Consider the following 7,764-nt stretch of genomic DNA (forward strand, 5'->3'; position numbering starts at 1 on the left):
AAGATATTTTGGCTAATTTCTATGTGCTTTTTTTTTCTCCACAAAAATGAGGTCAGTAGGGTTCAGTGTTGTTTTGGACCCCATTGACTTCCATTGTTTGGACAAAAACAGGTGACTGTGGCGTCATGCCGCTCATCTTCCTAATTTCAAAACATAGTCAGCACTTCTGTTCATGATGTGATGCGAATGAGGTCCCTATGGATGTGATGTAATGCTACGCCACCCTTTGCTCCGAAGCCCTTCTCCGCAGTCGAGACCACACAACACTGTCCCGCCGCCAGCTTTTCTGCTTCCTCCATCAACCGAGTCCAGCAATACTTTTTCTCTCTGAAGGTTTCCTTAGCTCAGCTTAATGATAAACCTCTCTCTCAGTTTTTCCCTTTTGGAAACCAACACAATATTTCTGTGTTTTCTTGGATTGGACGCAAGATTTCATTTCTTTGATTTGTTCGTAAAGCAATGAGATGGGAGAGAAAATATAGAAAATATGTTGTTTGCTTGTTTTCTTGTAGTGCCTGCGAGCTTGAAGGATGTTTGAGGTGATTCTAGGAATCAGTCTGTAGATACAGTGCAATTTGCTGTAATTGCACACAGCTGTTCTCCAGGATTGTTGTTGTGCTGTTTAAACTCAGGGAAACGCCATCAATCATCTCTGATCAGGGGTTCTTGAAAATGTGGCTATAACATCAAGTACTGGTCAGTGTTTGTAATCAAATTCTCCAAAAATTGATTTCTTTAGGCTGTTAATTAAGTCTTATAGATTTTTGGCCTTAAGCATTTGCTTTGATTTACTATACATGCACAGTGACAATGCATGCCAATGTTTCAGCAAATTAAACAAAAGTATAACTAAATGCAGTTATAAATTAAAATGAAATATTTTAAATAGTTCAATAATATTTTTAAATTGTAAATGTAATATTTTAAAAATATTTGTTTTTCAGTATTTTATATTTATTTTCTAAAATAAATAATATAACATAATATAGAACTTATAATATATAACAGTATATAACGCACGTGTACATTTATAGTACTAGGGATGTAACGGTATGAAAATTTCTTATCACAGTTATAGTGACCAAAATGATTATCACGGTATTGTTAAAATGTGCTGGAAATGTTAAAAAAGTTCTAACACACAAATTGTTTCAAGTTTTGTATTTAAAATCAACAAACAATAAGTAAAATTACTTTTTGTTTGCATAAACACTAAAACAATAACATTACCAATGATGTCCGGATTTTAAATGACAACATAACTGACAACAGTTTATCTAATAGCATGTAAAAAAATGTTCAAATAAAGCTTTGAAAAATGTGTATAAAATGGTAAACCTCACATTTCAGCCCTTAAATTAAAGGGTTAAATCAAAATGATAATTAATAAATGATTATATGTATTTTATCTGCTCCATAAATAACTCTAGATATCTTATCAGAATTGTTTAAATGTGTAGAATCCACATAAGCTTGTTTTTCATCAACCGGTCAAAATTTACAGCAGGGTATGCAAATTCGGTCCATTTTTTGGCCAGACAGAAACTGCACACATGCTGAATGTAAATGTAACGCTCTGTAAATTTACTCTAAATCTAAATCCACTCCACTGACAGCAGGTGGCGCTTATGGAACAGCAGAATTAGAGTTGTTTCACGTAATATGCGTGGACAAAGCAGCATTGCTACTTTATTAGGTATTACATGGAGCGAAGATGAAAACAAAATGCCATCGAATTTTCTGAAGATAATCAGAACCTTCCAACGTACATTTATATAATCAATCCATTCATATATTCCTTTGTATAATTCCCTTAGCACTCTTTTAAAACCTCTCAGCTTTTCCGTCATGTTTTCACACAAAACGAAGCTACTCTGGGTGCTGTGCGCATGTGAAACTGTTACTTAAAACTGTGCTTTATGCTGGATAGTATTTATTTATCCTCAACTGTTCAAATCGCGGTAATCGAATATGGTTTTAATGATAGTTAAAATATTAAATGGTAATACTAACCGTGAGAAATTTTTATCCTGATTTATCGTCAAACCGGTAATCATTCCATCCCTAATTTATACACACACAACCATCCAAAATTTTTAAAGAAATTTGTTTTATTTACTGGGGTCATGAACTGCCTTTTTTATTTTGTACTGTTCTCTATGGTCCACTTATAATATTATAATGTTACATCAAAAAACATCATAATTTAGAAGCAATAGGCTATTATCTGTCCTGTTTTGACCCCCCTCATCAGAACACTCTGTTTGAATGGGCGTGGCAGATCGTAGACTCTGAAGTAAACGCCCACTACTGTGATTGGCTAACAGTTGTGTATATGTTTGACAGTGTACATTCATTCCTCATAGATGGACACTGCAGTGATTTAGGTCAAAAACGGATCCAATATAGCCGGCACAGCATCGTGTTTTAGCTGTTGTTTTGCCCGACTGCCTTTAATATAAGCCGTTTTTAGACTAATGAGAAAGTTTTTAGTTTTAAAACTTACAGGATGTTTTGTACAATGACCTCTTATATGTGAAAAGATCAAGGGAATTTTGGTTTCTCAGTTCATGACACCTTACAAAAGGATACATGAAATTGATCAAAACTGACCATAAGGACATTTACAATATTACAAAAGATTTTTATTTCAAATCAATGTTATTTTAAATTAATCAAAAATACTGAAAAAAAAACAATGTTAAGCAGCATTAAGCAACATTTCAACATCGATAATAATAAATGTTTCTTGAGTGTCAAATCAGCATATTAGAATGATCTCTGAAGGATCACGTGACGCTGAAGATTGGAGTAATGATGCTGAAAATTCAGCTTTGATCACAGGAATAAATTACATTTAAAATTTCAATTCACATAGAAAGCAGGTATTATAAATTATAAAAATATATTAGAATATTTCTGTTTTTAGTTGTAATTTTTGATTGAAGTGAATGCAGCCTTTGTGAGCATAAGAGACTTATATATGCATACTGTATATATTAAAAAAAAAAAATATTGATTTATTTTCCCTAACAAGGTCTATGAGGTCCATACGTGAAGAAAGGTTGGGAAGCACTGGATTATATCACGTGCAGTGACATTTCCCGTCTGTAACAGCTGGTGTAACCAAGGTTTACCATGCCTTGGAAATTAATTTAATTTCCTGCTCCTGAAAAGTAATGGATCGCAGTGCTCTAACTTCATTTGCTGTGTTTCCTTTTGGTTCTCACTGATATTTACAGGTGGAGCTGAAGAATTAGAGCTTTGTTTGTGTTCTGGTTTGGTTTAGCATCTTGTCAGCCGGTGTTTCAGTGAGTATTAATCAACACCGCGAGATGAGAAGGGCTCCAAAGCCAAGAGATTCCCTTGGCTAAAACCACCTGACAAGTGATGGTGTTTAATTTCCTGGTCCCCACTGCAATCCTGCATCTGTCAGACTGAGCCCGCAGGGGAAATAGGTTTCAGTACATGTACATTCTTGCATACATACGTGTGTGTGTGTGTGTATATATATATATATATATATACATATATACGTGTTTGTATTTTTAAGTCATTTTTTATTTTGTAAGGTTGTAACATTGCAAGTATAATTTAATTATTACACGTGTATATATTAAATAGATTATTTAAAACAAAATAGTATAAATTATATATAAACATTATATTATATTTGCAAAATAATTGCAAGCATTTAAAATTAAACAAACTCAATAAAAACATATAAAGCCCTTTAGAAACTATCTTATTAAATTAAAACACTATTCATGTAATGTAAATAACCATAATAATCTATCCAAAAACTTAAATTACTTTTATTTTATTTTATATACAAAAATATTTGTTTTTAAGAAAAAAAAAAAAAATCCTATTAATATTTAATTTTACCATTTAAAATTAAATTAACCAAATACAAAGTATTCAAGCTTGTATGTATTAAAGTAAAAATCTATATTAATCTACCAAAAAACTTAAATTACTTTTATTTTATTTTATTAACTTTAAGAAATAAAATAAAAATAATTATTTTATTTTATTTTCAATCATTCTAGGAAGACAGACAAATTCTCCTTAACTGAAAAATTGTCCATTTATGTCACTGATTAAGCACCTAAAATCTCCGACAACGGATCACATGTTGATTACAAAACCAGTGTTTGGGGTTTTGTATTTTGAGGCGTTGGTGGTGTTCGAGTCATATGAAGTTATAGCAGCAGTTTGTTCATTTATAGGCGTTTTGAATGGGGTCTGAGCCCAAGCTAGTAATGAACTCATAAACCAGGAAGGTCAGGACAGCCTCAGGCCCACATTTTTTCCCGTTACCTTGGCCTACGTGGGTCTCAGAGGCCTATTGCTGTGGTAAAAGGACATGCTATTTCATCCAGGTTTTCTCCTGGTAATAAAAGCCTGATTCAGCATGCCTCATTAGACGAAGCTGGTGTGGCAAACGCTGCCTGTATTGTTTGGCCTAAGGAACATTGAGTGTATAAACTTGTTTATGGTGCTTGTCACTGTTTTTAACAGGGGTGGTACATTTGAACTGTTTGAGATGTATTTGATGTGACTTCTGAGATCTGCCTGGTTAATTTACGGCTTTGAAGAGGTTTGCGTTCAATGGCAGCCTTCTTCTTTTACGGGCTCGTGCTTGTTACCTCTACAAAGATGACAGACATTTGGAGGCATTTGCTTTCCTCTAATGAAGCTGAATCTGAGGGGACTGTAAAAAATTTGATGTAGAAACAATTTTCACTCAGAAACGGCTAGTAAATTTCGTAAACAATTACAAAAACAGATTTAATTAAACGTGAAGTTTTGAAGCAGAAAACCCGAAATAGTATTTTCTTGTTAAACGTACTCCAATAATCTGTATTTACAGCTTTAAAAAAAAAAAAATCGTTTTTTTACAGTGTATTTATGAGGGTTGTATAAGGACCCAAAGAGGTTTGTTTTTACCGATGCTGTAAGCAAAGCTCAACGTTTTTCCCAGAGTGCCGTCTGTCGACAGGCCATTTATCTCGGCTAACAGGAAAAGGTGGTTTTACACTCCTCTCTTGCTCAAACGATTTCCTCCTTTGCTTTTTGTTCATCCCCCAGGGTGTGTTTGTCATCTTTAAGGAGGCCAGAAAGCCCTGCTGAGACTTTCATTCAATACTTCTGAAGACTTTCTGAGGTAAACCACGTATTTAAGAAGAAACCCCGTGCCAGCCCGACCACCGTAACCTACCTTCAGCATAAACTTACCACCAAACCCCAACACAGCCGTGGATTTTGATATCGTAAGAGCTTGAGGAGAGTAAAACTAGCCACAAGCCAGCATGATAACATCGGTCTGTGCATTAAAGGGCTTTTCGGAGACATCTGTATGCTAAAAAGCAAAGTTGGAGCCAAAAGCGGAGCCTCCAAGACTCAGACCAATATTAGACCCCTCGAGGCCCAGATCCATATCAAAACTGAAACACTGAAGGACCAAATCCAAACCTAGACCTGTCAGTTTTATTGAAGTGAAAGAAAAAAAGAAAATGCAGTTAATTCCATATATCCAACAACCAAGTTTCGCCTTATTTTCAATTAATGCTTTTATTTCATAAATCAAAACCTGCTGTACTGTAAAATCTAATTAGTTAACTGAACTTAAAACAAAAAGTAAGTTAGAAAAATTAAGGAGTTACATTTATTTATTTATACTGATTTTTATTTTATTTTTTATAATTAAAATACTAACTTTTGGACTGCTGAAAAATCTGTTAACTGTACAAATTTCAACTACAGAAGTCTAAGAAAGTGTATTAAAGTACCCAAATAATGTAAATAAATAAATTATATTTCTTAAAATTCATGTTCACAGGCACTAATATGATATAATATAATATAATATAATATAATATAATAATTTAAGTAAAGATAATTGCTGCAAAAAAATTATTTTGTACCTGACACATTCTTATATTCAAAATTAAAATAGTTCAAAACTATGAGAGACATCTAAATTATATTTATAAGGTATATAATAGTCAAAATAATATAACAATATTATAACAGTTGTCAGGATTCTGGACGGTTTTGTTGTATTTTTCCTCCCCATGTGCTTCCCGTGACCCAGTTTCTCCCTCGTGTTGATCGTTCATTGCTCCCAGGTGTGTCTAGTTAATTACCCAATATATTTATGTTTGAGTCTGTGCTGTCTGTCTTTGTCCGAGATTGTACGTCAACCCTTGTGCTACCCGTGTTCCTGCCTGCCCTGTGTTATCCCTTGGGTTTTGATTATAGGACTGTTGTGTGAGTTTAATCCTCGTCTCCTCGTTCCTCACTCCTCTCCTTGGCGAGTGTGACAGAATCTCGGACCAAAACAGTTTAATCCGTGTGTACCCTCCGTTTTTGTTTCCGTTTCTTCCCGTTCAGTGTTTTTTTCCCCCGTTGTGTTCCATGGATCCCCTCGCCTGCCCTGAATACCTCCTCCTGCTGGAGCAGGGGGAGAGATCGCTCGAGGACCATACCAGACTGTTCTTGGCCTTCTCTAATATCACCAGCTATCCGGACGACGCGCTCTGCGTGTTCAAAGACACCAGCTTGAACCCCGTGTGCAAAGTGCTGTCGTCCGAAGATGGTCCTCGAGCGGATTTCGCCGCCTGTGTGGATTGGATTCTGGCGAGAAACAGATCACCTCTCACCGTCTCTCCCGAGGAGGATTTCAGATCCACTCCGGACCCAGAGCCCAGCCCACCATCACCCCGATGTGCGGAGCACGAGCCCGAGCCCACCGTTGACGGAGAGCCGGAGCCCGCCGCGACCGACGAGCCATCGCCGCACGGAGCGACAACGCAATGGATCGCCACGGAGCGGGCGCCCCTGACGCCAGGTCAGGGGGGGGGGCCGGCCACTGCCCAGCCCACCCCCCCCCCGCTGCGCCCAGTGCATGCCAGAGCCCCCCGCTGATGGAGAGCCGGAGCCCGCCGCGACCGACGAGCCATCGCCGCACGGAGCGACAACGCAATGGATCGCCACGGAGCGGGAGCCCGTGACGTCAGTTCAGGTGGGAGAGCCGGCTACCACGCCCACCTCGAGGGAGAGAGCCGTGGCCAGTGAGATCGCAGAGAGGAGCTCCGCCCACTTCAACAAGGCTGAGGGTGAGATATTACTGGATCTGGGAAAATGGCGAGTGGAAGGAGACCTGATCTACTTTGATCCCGACCTGCCCCCTTTCCTCCCTCCTCCGTCTGTGAGCTCTGCCCCTCCTGTTCCTGATTTAAGCCCAGAGAGGGCTCCCGTTCCTGAGTTCAGCCCAGAAAGCCCGGAGGCTCACAAATGCCCACCCTCCCACCAGCTCCTGCCTCCTCCACCGCTGTCGTCTGGCAGTGCCTCTGCTCGCCCTCAGCCCACCATCTGTGCGGTGCGAGCTCCATGGGACTGCCATCCTCCAGCGTCGCAGTGGCTAGAGTATCCCTTGACTCCGCCTCCAGCCTCTAAGCCCCGGACTCCACCTCGGCCTCCACCATGTCTCCTAGCTCCCTCCTCCCCGCCGTGGCCCATCAGTCCACTGGCTCCACTGGGCTCCCTCATCCCTCCGACTCCGCCTTGGTCTGGCATTGACCATCTGCTCGGCAGCAGTCAGTTGGCCCCCTGGAGTCGTCAGCCCTTCCTCCACCATGGCTCCTCCCCCTGTCAGCTCCTCCGAGGGTTGCCATCATGGCTGTGGCCTGGGTCCAGCTGGACTTCTCCTGGATATTTCAGTTTTTCTTTTTTAATAAATCTGCAAAAATGTCAACA

This window comes from Sinocyclocheilus grahami, unplaced genomic scaffold (genome assembly GCF_001515645.1).
Source record: "Sinocyclocheilus grahami isolate Dianchi unplaced genomic scaffold, SAMN03320097.WGS_v1.1 scaffold332.1, whole genome shotgun sequence".
Classification (NCBI taxonomy): domain Eukaryota; kingdom Metazoa; phylum Chordata; class Actinopteri; order Cypriniformes; family Cyprinidae; genus Sinocyclocheilus; species Sinocyclocheilus grahami.